General features: G+C 52.9%; 1 protein-coding gene across 4 annotated transcripts in view; it reads right to left on the reverse strand.

The window, feature by feature from the left end:
• LOC118378942 (protein kinase C epsilon type) overlaps positions 1–11099 on the reverse strand; it is a 302141-nt gene that overhangs the window by 36120 nt on the left and 254922 nt on the right. The gene's annotated exons all lie outside the window — the stretch shown is intronic.

Raw genomic sequence — 11099 nt, forward strand, 5'->3', positions numbered from 1 at the left:
TTGTGGTACTTATGGTCAGCAATCAATACCTGTCACTAAGGCTAAGCTCTCCACCCCACCCCACCTCACCCCACCCCACCCCACCACAACCCACCTCACCTCTCCCCACCCTACCCAACCTTACCTCATCTCTCCCCACCCCACCCCACCCAACTTCACCACACCCCACCTCACCTCACCTCACCTCTCCCCACCCCACCCCACCTATTCTCTCCCCTCCCCACCCATCTCCACCTCATCTCTCCCCACCCCACCCAACCTCACCTCTCCCCACCTCACCTCACCTCACCTCTCCCCACCCAAACTCACCTCTCCCCACCACAACCCACCTCGCCTCTCCTCTCCCCACCCCACCCAACCTCACCTCTCCCCACCACAACCCAGCTCACCTCTCCCCACCCCACCCCACCCAATCTCACCTCACCTCTCCCCACCACAACCCACCTCTCCCCACCCCACCCAACCTCACCTCTACCCACCCCACCACACCTCACCCCATCTCACCGTCCCCAACTCAACTCACCTCTCCCCACCCCACTTCACCTCTCCTCTCCCCACCCCACCTCACCTCACCGTCCCCAACTCAACTCACCTCTCCCCACCCCACTTCACCTCTCCCCACCCACTCCATCTATCCTCTCCCCAACCCACCCCACCTATCCTCTCCCCCTCCCCTCCCCACCCCACCCCACCTATCCTCTCCCCTCCCCTCCCCACCCCACCACAACCCACCTCACCTCTCCTCTCCTCTCCCCACCCCACCCAACCTCGCCTCTCCCCACCACAACCCACCTCACCTCTCCCCACCCCACCCAATCTCACCTCACCTCTACCCACCACAACCCACCTCTCCCCACCCCACCCAACCTCACCTCTACCCACCCCGCCCCACCTCACCCCACCTCACCCCATCTCACCGTCCCCAACTCAACTCACCTCTCACTAACCCCACTTCACCTCTCCTCTCCCCACCCCACCTCACCTCACCGTCCCAACTCAATCCCACTCTCTCCCTACCTCTACTTCTCTTACCCCTTCTCCCACTCCTACTCTCACTCTCACTGTCCCTAAATCTCAACTTCACTTTCTCCTCACCATTTCTTACCTTCTCCCTACTCTACTCTATCTATTCTTCCTAAATTTCTATCTACTTTATTCCTTTCTCTTCCTACTCTACTCCTACTCTCGCTTGTCTCTTCTTCTTCCTCCCCTAATTCTTACCCAATCCTCACTTACAACCCACCTCACTCACCTCTCTCACCTCTACCCAACCTCACCTCTCCCCACCCTCACCTCACCTCACCTCACCTTCTCCCACCCAAACTCACTCTTCTCCCTACCACAACCCACTTACCTCTCCTCTCCCCACCCACCTCCTCCTGGGTCTACCACAACCCACTCCTCCCTCTCCCCACCCCTTCACCTCTCCCCACCCCACCCCTACCTTCTCTGACCCACCAAACCTACCTCCCCCCACTTGCCCCCGCCTCATCTCACTCTATCCCCCGCCCCGCCTGACCCCTATCTTCATCATCACCTAACTCAATATCACTCTATCTCCCCGCCTGACTTCACCTCCTCCCCACCCCCACTCCTACCTTACTCTGTTCCCATCTTAACCTACCTTTCCCTACTTACTTATATCTGCCACCTTACTTATCTATTTGTCCCCCGTCTCAAGGTCCATTTACCTCCCAGCTCACCTCTCTTCTTCACCTCTCCTGTCCCCACCCCACCTATCCTCCTCAGCTACTCACCTCCCCACCCCCATCTTCACCTCATCCTCTGCCCACCCACCCCTTCCCCCAACTCATCTCACCTCTCCCCACTTTACTTCACCTCTCCCTTCCCACTTCTCACTCTGACCCGCCGCTCGCAATCTCTCATCACTTTCCCTACCATGCAATCATCATCATCATCGCCGCTCACATCGCACTCTCACTTTATTCCCACCCTACCTATACCTCACTATCATCCACATCCCATACCTTCTCCCCGGACCCCATCTACCCAATCTCACTACAACTCCACTCTCATCTCACCTGACCTCTCCCCACCCCACCCCACCTATTCTCTCCCTCCCCACCCATCTCCACCTCATCTCTCCCCACCCCACCCAACCTCACCTCTCCCCACCTCACCTCACCTCACCTCTCCCCACCCAAACTCACCTCTCCCCACCACAACCCACCTCGCCTCTCCTCTCCCCACCCCACCCAACCTCACCTCTCCCCACCACAACCCAGCTCACCTCTCCCCACCCCACCCCACCCAATCTCACCTCACCTCTCCCCACCACAACCCACCTCTCCCCACCCCACCCAACCTCACCTCTACCCACCCCACCACACCTCACCCCATCTCACCGTCCCCAACTCAACTCACCTCTCCCCACCCCACTTCACCTCTCCTCTCCCCACCCCACCTCACCTCACCGTCCCCAACTCAACTCACCTCTCCCCACCCCACTTCACCTCTCCCACCCCACTCCATCTATCCTCTCCCCAACCCACCCCACCTATCCTTCTCCCCCTCCCCTCCCCACCCCACCCCACCTATCCTCTCCCCTCCCCTCCCCACCCCACCACAACCCACTTCACCTCTCCTCTCCCACCCCACCTCACCTCACCGTCCCCAACTCAACTCACCTCTCCCCACCCCACTTCACCTCTCCCCACCCCACTCCATCTATCCTCTCCCCAACCCACCCCACCTATCCTCTCCCCCTCCCCTCCCCACCCACCCCACCCCGCCTATCCTCTCCCTCCCCTCCCCACCCCACCCAACCTCACCACAACCCACCTCACCTCACCTCTCCCCACCCCACCCAACCTCACCTCTCCCCACCTCACCTCACCTCACCTCACCTCTCCCCACCCAAACTCACCTCTCCCCACCACAACCCACCTCACCTCTCCTCTCCCCACCCCACCCAACCTCACCTCTCCCCACCACAACCCACCTCACCTCTCCCCACCCCACCCCACCCAATCTCACCTCACCTCTCCCCACCACAACCCACCTCTCCCCACCCCACCCAACCTCACCTCTACCCACCCCACCCCATCTCACCGTCCCCAACTCAACTCACCTCTCCCCACCCCACTTCACCTCTCCTCTCCCCACCCCACCCCACCTCACCTCACTGTCCCCAACTCAACTCACCTCTCCCCACCCCACTTCACCTCTCCCCACCCCACTCTATCTATCCTCTCCCCAACCCACCCCACCTATCCTCTCCCCCCTCCCCTCCCCACCCCACCCCACCTATCCTCTCCCCTCCCTCCCACCCCACCCCACCCATCCCCACCTCATCTCTGCCCACCTTACCCCTCTCCACCCCATCTCACCCCTCCCCACCCTAGCTCACCCCTCCCCTCCCCACCTCACTCACCTCACCCATCCTCACACCACCTCTCCCCACCCAAACTCACCTCTCCCCACCACAACCCACCTCACCTCTCCTCTCCCCACCCCACCCAACCTCACCTCTCCCCACCACAACCCACTCACCTCTCCCCACCCCACCCCACCCAACTTCACCACAACCCACCTCACCTCACCTCACCTCTCCCCACCCCACCCCACCTATTCTCTCCCTCCCCACCCATCTCCACCTCATCTCTCCCCACCCCACCCAACCTCACCTCTCCCCACCTCACCTCACCTCACCTCTCCCCACCCAAACTCACCTCTCCCCACCACAACCCACCTCGCCTCTCCTCTCCCCACCCCACCCAACCTCACCTCTCCCCACCACAACCCAGCTCACCTCTCCCCACCCCACCCCACCCAATCTCACCTCACCTCTCCCCACCACAACCCACCTCTCCCCACCCCACCCAACCTCACCTCTACCCACCCCACCACACCTCACCCCATCTCACCGTCCCCAACTCAACTCACCTCTCCCCACCCCACTTCACCTCTCCTCTCCCCACCCCACCTCACCTCACCGTCCCCAACTCAACTCACCTCTCCCCACCCCACTTCACCTCTCCCACCCCACTCCATCTATCCTCTCCCCAACCCACCCCACCTATCCTCTCCCCCTCCCCTCCCCACCCCACCCCACCTATCCTCTCCCCTCCCTCCCCACCCCACCACAACCCACCTCACCTCTCCTCTCCTCTCCCCACCCCACCCAACCTCGCCTCTCCCCACCACAACCCACCTCACCTCTCCCCACCCCACCCAATCTCACCTCACCTCTACCCACCACAACCCACCTCTCCCCACCCCACCCAACCTCACCTCTACCCACCCCGCCCCACCTCACCCCACCTCACCCCATCTCACCGTCCCCAACTCAACTCACCTCTCACTAACCCCACTTCACCTCTCCTCTCCCCACCCCACCTCACCTCACCGTCCCCAACTCAACTCACCTCTCCCCACCCCACTTCACCTCTCCTCTCCCCACCCCACCTCACCTCACCGTCCCCAACTCAACTCACCTCTCCCCACCCCACTTCACCTCTCCCACCCCACTCCATCTATCCTCTCCCCAACCCACCCCACCTATCCTCTCCCCCTCCCCTCCCCACCCACCCCACCCCGCCTATCCTCTCCCCTCCCCTCCCCACCCCACCCAACCTCACCACAACCCACCTCACCTCACCTCTCCCCACCCCACCCAACCTCACCTCTCCCCACCTCACCTCACCTCACTCTCCTCTCCCCACCCAAACTCACCTCTCCCCACCACAACCCACCTCACCTCTCCTCTCCCCACCCCACCCAACCTCACCTCTCCCCACCACAACCCACCTCACCTCTCCCCACCCCACCCCACCCAATCTCACCTCCTCTCCCCACCACAACCCACCTCCCCCACCCACCCAACCTCACCTCTACCCACCCCACCCCATCTCACAGTCCCCAACTCCAGCTCACCTCTCCCACCCCCTTGCCTCTCCTCCTCCCCACCACCCACCTCCTCCTGTCCCCAACTCAAACTCCTCTCCCACACCTTTGCCTCTCCCCACCCCACTCTATCTATCCTCTCCCCAACCCGCCCCCACCTATCCCTCCTCCCTCCCTCCCTACCCCACCTCACTTCCCATCTCCCCTCCCTCCTCCACCCACCCCACCCATCCCCACCTCATCTCTGCCCACCTTACCCCTCTCCACCCCATCTCACCCTCCCCACCTAGCTCACCCCTCCTCCACCTCACCTCACCTCCCATCCTCACACCACCTCCCCCACCCAAACTCTCTCCCTACCACAACCCACCTCACCTCTCCTCTCCCACCCACCCAACCTCACCTCTCCCCACCCAACCACTTCACCTCCCACCCCACCCACCAATCTCCACCTTCCTCACCTTCTCCCCACCAACCCACCTCTCCCCACCCCACCCAACCTCACCTCTACCCACCCACCCCATCTCACCGTCCTCAGCTCAGCTCCTCCCCCACTTCCTCTCCTCTCCCCACCCCCACCCCACCTCACTCCTGTCTCCTAGCTCAACTCACCTTTCCCCACCTTACTTCACCTCTCCACCCCATCTGTCTATCCTCTCCTGACAACCCATAACCTATCACATCATCCCCTCCCTCCCCAACCCCACCTATCCTCTCCTCCTCCCACCCCATCGTCCCATCTGCACCTCATCTCTGCTCACATACCCTCTCATCCGCCTCTCACCTCATCACCATCATCCTCCTCCACCTCACCTCCTCACCTCACCCATCCTCACCTCACCCCTCCATCACCCACCTCACCCACCCATCCTCCTGCCTCCTCCACCTCACCCACCTCCACCCTTGCCCATCCTCCACCACCTCACCTCACCTCACTTGCTGACCATCTCCTCACCTCCACTCACCCCTCCACTCCCCACCTCCACCCTTCCTCCTCCTTCCCACCCCTACCCACCTCACTTAGTCTTCTCCCCACCACACCCTTCTCCTCCACCTCAATCTCCCCCACCTCTCACCTCCTCTCACCTCACCCTCCTCCTCTCTCCTTTCCTCACGCTTCTCAATCCACCTCACCCTCTCACCCCACCACATCCTCCCCATAGCCCCCCACCTCACCCATCCTCACTTTTCCCAACCCACCTCACCCCTCCCCACCCCTCAGGTTGAGTGGAGGGGGATACAAAAAGCCCCCTATATAAGACAGGAGCGACCCAGTTTGATCTCCACAGCATTCTTTAACTCCACCAAGGGTCACGGAGCTACAATTAGGACCATTGACTCATTGTCCATCATTCCTATTACAATGGGGCTTTTCCCAGCAATGACGAAAACAAGATTCATTAGATATACTCATCTTCCAGGCAGTGTCTTACTGCACAACTGGGAAATTACAGATGGGACTTGGTAGTATGAAGGCATACGGAGGGATTTCTCCAAATGCTGACACCCACATACAGTACTGTATTACTGAAACAACACCTACAGTACTGTATTACTGACACTAAACCTACAGTAATGTATTACTGACACCCCACCTACAGTAATGTATTACTGACACCCCACCTATAGTAATGTATTACTGACACCCCACCTACAGTAATGTATTACTGACACCCTACCTACAGTAATGTATTACTGACACCCTACCTACAGTAATGTATTACTGATACCCCAAACTACAGTAATGTATTACTGACACCCCAAAATACAGTAATGTATTACTGACACCCCAAACTACAGTAATGTATTACTGACACCCCACCTACAGTAATGTATTACTGACACCCCACCTACAGTAATGTATTACTGACACCCCACCTACAGTAATTTATTTATTTGGACATTGTTAACACATACAACTCTCCTTCCGTGGCCTCCAATTGCTCTTAAATACAAGTAAAACTAAATGCATGCTCTTCAACCGATCGCTACCTGCACCTACCCGCCTGTCCAACATCACTACTCTGGACGGCTCTGACTTAGAATACGTGGACAACTACAAATACTTAGGTGTCTGGTTAGACTGTAAACTCTCCTTCCAGACCCATATCAAACATCTCCAATCCAAAGTTAAATCTAGAATTGGCTTCCTATTTCGCAACAAAGCATCCTTCACTCATGCTGCCAAACATACCCTTGTAAAACTGACCATCCTACCAATCCTCGACTTTGACGATGTCATTTACAAAATAGCCTCCAATACCCTACTCAACAAATTGGATGCAGTCTATCACAGTGCAATCCGTTTTGTCACCAAAGCCCCATATACTACCCACCATTGCGACCTTCGTCGTCAAACCCACTGGCTCCATGTCATCTACAAGACCCTGCTAGGTAAAGTCCCCCCTTATCTCAGCTCGCTGGTCACCATTGCATCTCCCACCTGTAGCACACGCTCCAGCAGGTATATCTCTCTAGTCACCCCCAAAACCAATTCTTTCTTTGGCCGCCTCTCTTTCCAGTTCTCTGCTGCCAATGACTGGAACGAACTACAAAAATCTCTGAAACTGGAAACACTTATCTCCCTCACTAGCTTTAAGCACCAACTGTCAGAGCAGCTCACAGATTACTGCACCTGTACATAGCCCACCTATAATTTAGCCCAAACAACTACCTCTTTCCCAACTGTATTTAATGTATTTATTTATTTTGCTCCTTTGCACCCCATTATTTTTATTTCTACTTTGCACATTCTTCCATTGCAAAAGTACAATTTCAGTGTTTTACTTGCTATATTGTATTTACTTTGCCACCATGGCCTTTTTTGCCTTTACCTCCCTTCTCACCTCATTTGCTCACATTGTATATAAACTTGTTTATACTGTATTATTTACTGTATGTTTGTTTTACTCCATGTGTAACTCTGTGTCGTTGTATCTGTCGAACTGCTTTGCTTTATCTTGGTCAGATCGCAATTGTAAATGAGAACTTGTTCTCAACTTGCCTACCTGGTTAAACAAAGGTGAAAAAAAAAAAAATGACTGACACCCCACCTACAGTACTGTATTACTGACACCCCACCTACAGTATTGTATTACTGATACCCCACCTACAGTACTGTATTACTGACACCACTCCTACAGTCCTTTATTATTGACACCCCACCTACAGTAATGTATTACTGATACCCCACCTACAGTACTGTATTACTGACACCACTCCTACAGTCCTTTATTATTGACACCCCACCTACAGTAATGTATTACTGATACCCCACCAACAGTAACGTATTACTGACACCCCACCAACAGTAACGTATTACTGACACCCCACCTACAGTCCTTTATTACTGACACCCCACCTACAGTAATGTATTACTGACACCCCACCTACAGTAATGTATTACTGACACCCCACCTACAGTAATGTATTACTGACACCCCACCTACAGTCCTTTATTACTGACACCCCACCTACAGTAATGTATTACTGATACCCCACCAACAGTAACGTATTACTGACACCCCACCAACAGTAACGTATTACTGACACCCCACCTACAGTCCTTTATTACTGACACCCCACCTACAGTAATGTATTACTGACACCCCACCTACAGTAATGTATTACTGATACCCCACCAACAGTAACGTATTACTGACACCCCACCAACAGTAACGTATTACTGACACCCCACCTACAGTCCTTTATTACTGACACCCCACCTACAGTAATGTATTACTGACACCCCACCTACAGTAATGTATTACTGACACCCCACCTACAGTACTGTATTACTGACACCCCACCTACAGTCCTTTATTACTGACACCCCACCTACAGTAATGTATTACTGATACCCCAAACTACAGTAATGTATTATTGACACCCCACCTACAGTAATGTATTATTGACACCCCACCTACAGTAATGTATTACTGACACCCCACCTACAGTAATGTATTACTGATACCCCAAACTACAGTAATGTATTATTGACACCCCACCTACAGTAATGTATTATTGACACCCCACCTACAGTAATGTATTATTGACACCCCACCTACAGTAATGTATTACTGACACCCCACCTACAGTAATGTATTACTGACACCACTCCTACAGTCCTTTATTATTGACACCCCACCTACAGTAATGTATTACTGATACCCCACCTACAGTAACGTATTACTGACACCCCACCAACAGTAACGTATTACTGACACCCCACCTACAGTAACGTATTACTGACACCCCACCTACAGTAACGTATTACTGACACACCACCTACAGTAATGTATTACTGACACCCCACCTACAGTAACGTATTACTGACACCCCACCTACAGTAATGTATTACTGACACCCCACATACTGTAATGTATTACTGACACCCCACCTACAGTCCTTTATTACTGACACCCCAACTACAGTAATGTATTACTGACACCCCACCTACAGTAATGTATTACTGACACCCCAAACTACAAACCTTTATTACTGACATCCACCTACAGTAATGTATTGCTGACACCTACCTACAGTAATGTATTACTGACACCCACCTACAGTAATGTATTACTGACAAACCTACAGTAATGTATTACTGACACCCCACATACTGTAATGTATTACTGACACCCCACCTACAGTCCTTTATTACTGACACCCCAACTACAGTAATGTATTACTGACACACCCCTACAGTAATGTATTACTGACACCCTACCTACAGTAATGTATTACTGACACTCCCACCTACAGTAATGTATTACTGACACCCCAAACTACAAACCTTTATTACTGACATCCCACCTACAGTAATGTATTACTGACACCCCCACCTACAGTAATGTATTACTGACACCCCACCTACAGTAATGTATTACTGACACCCACCTACAGTAATGTATTACTGACACTCCAACCTACAGTAATGTATTACATTGACACTCCACCTACAGTAATGTATTACTGACACCCCAAACTACATTCCTTTATTATTGACACCCCAAACTACAGTCCTTTGCTGACTGACACCCCACCTACAGTAATGTATTACTGACACCCCACCTACAGTAATGTATTACTGACACCTTCACCTACAGTAATGTATTACTGACATCCCACCTACAGTAATGTATTACTGAGTGCCCCACCTACAGTAATGTATTACTGTTTGCCCACCAACAGTAATGTATTACTGACACCCCACCTACAGTAATGTAATTGACTGACCAAGCCCACCTACAGTAATTTATTACTGACACCCCACCTACAGTAATGTATTACTGACACCCACCTACAGTAATGTATTACTGATACCCCACCTACAGTAATGTATTACTGACACCCCACCTACAGTAAATGTATTACTGACACCCCACCTACAGCCCTAAAGTACTGACACCCCAAACTACATTCCTTTATTACTGACAACCCATCTACAGTCCCTTATTACTGACACCCCACCTACAGTAATGTATTACTGACACCCACCTACAGTAATGTATTACTGACACCACCTATAGTAATGTATTACTGACACCCCACCTACAGTAATGTATTACTGACACCCCACCTACAGTAATGTATGCTGACACCCCACCTACAGTAATGTATTACTGACACCCCACCTACAGTAATGTATTACTGACACCCCACCTACAGTAATGTATTACTGACCCCGCCACCTGATTGCAGTAATGTATTACTGACACCCCACCAACAGTAATGTATTACTGACACCCAAACTACAGTAATGTATTACTGACACCCCACCTACAGTAATCTATTACTGACACCCAACCTACAGTAATGTATTACTGACACCCCACATACAGTAATGTATTACTGACACCCCAGCTACAGTGCTTTATTACTGACACCCCACCTACAGTCCTTTATTACTGACACCTCAACTACAGTAATGTATTACTGACACCCCACTCCACAGTAATGTATTACTGACACCCTACCTACAGTAATGTTTTACTGACACCTAATCCTACAGTAATGTATTACTGACACCCCACCTACAGTAATGTATTACTGACACCCCTAAACTACAAACCTTTATTACTGACATCCCACCTACAGTAATGTATTACTGACACCCTACCTACAGTAATGTGTATTACTGACACCCACCTGCAGTAATGTATTACGGACACCCCACCTACAGTAATGTATTACTGACACCCACCTACAGTGCTTTATTACTGACACCCCAC

Source organism: Oncorhynchus keta, chromosome 2, assembly GCF_023373465.1.
Source record: "Oncorhynchus keta strain PuntledgeMale-10-30-2019 chromosome 2, Oket_V2, whole genome shotgun sequence".
In the NCBI taxonomy this organism is placed as follows: domain Eukaryota; kingdom Metazoa; phylum Chordata; class Actinopteri; order Salmoniformes; family Salmonidae; genus Oncorhynchus; species Oncorhynchus keta.